This window comes from Gavialis gangeticus, unplaced genomic scaffold (genome assembly GCF_001723915.1).
Source record: "Gavialis gangeticus isolate Ggan-Ray unplaced genomic scaffold, GavGan_comp1, whole genome shotgun sequence".
NCBI classification, from domain to species: Eukaryota; Metazoa; Chordata; order Crocodylia; family Gavialidae; genus Gavialis; species Gavialis gangeticus.
This window is the reverse complement of record NW_017728994.1, coordinates 20,686,010-20,687,019: the sequence shown is the minus strand read 5'-3', so window position 1 is coordinate 20,687,019 and position 1,010 is coordinate 20,686,010. Positions and strand designations below refer to the sequence as shown.

The following is a 1,010-nucleotide window of genomic DNA, read 5'->3' as shown; positions in this document are numbered from 1 at the left end:
ACAGGGTGCTTTTTACCCCCTCATCTAAGTCACTGATGAATAAACTGTTGAATTGTTCAAACAGTTGTTGAATTGAACAAACAGTTGTTGAATAAACTGAAACCTGCAGAAGTTGTTAATGCTGGTTTAGCTAGCTAGTCCAGTGGTTCTTGACCTTTTTAGGTGCAAGGCACCCATGAGAAGATACCAGCTTTTAGCTTTCACTCTTTTTTCACTATGGAAATAGAGCAATAATAAAATAATAAAGCAATAATAGAGTAAAAGAGTTGCTGCAAAAACCTTGAAAAGATCACAACAGGTCAAAATGTTTTTAATACTATGGATTCCTATTTAAAATCCCTGGGTGCATCCAGACGAGCACAGATGTTTGGTTCCCCGGGGACAAGTACAGTGGCAGACGTTGCACCGCAGCTACTTGTCCCCGGGGACTGCCCGTGCCACGCACACTTTGGTGCATGGCAAATTACCCCTGGGGTTGTCCCAGAAGCCTTACCTGAGGTCCTGGGGGCCTTCCGGGGCTACAGCTGTGGCGATTCTGCCAGGTGGAGCCTGGCTGGTATCTGCAGCGTGGCTTCAGGCAGCCCGACTCTGTTTTTCAGCAGCATGCGTTGCCCGAGCGTGCGCTGCTCATTTTTTTTTCCATGGGTTTTTTGACCCTTGGATAGCCAGGGGTCAAAAAATAATACAGCAAAAGAGTATCGCCTTGCAGCACAGAGAACACCTGATTGTGCAATATGTGGCACTGCAGATATGTTTATAGTGTCACATACTATATGGCCACACTCATCTGGACTCACCCCCTGGGTATATCTTGTGAATCATGTTTGCACCACTAACATTGCTTAGGGGTGCTAGTTGTAGCCGTGTTGGTCTAAGGATACAGGCAGAGAAGGTTCTTTGGGTAGATGTGATATCTTTTATTAGACCAACTAAATAGTTGGGAAAATTGTTTTTTGCAAGCTTTTGGGCACAAACACCCTTCTTCAGGCATGGAGAAAGTGCTGGTGAAT

General features: G+C 45.1%; 1 protein-coding gene across 4 annotated transcripts in view; it reads right to left on the bottom strand.

Annotated features, from left to right (window-relative positions):
• The window catches only part of KCNMA1 (potassium calcium-activated channel subfamily M alpha 1), a 1,434,006-nt gene that overhangs the window by 317,257 nt on the left and 1,115,739 nt on the right, over positions 1-1,010 (bottom strand). The gene's annotated exons all lie outside the window — the stretch shown is intronic.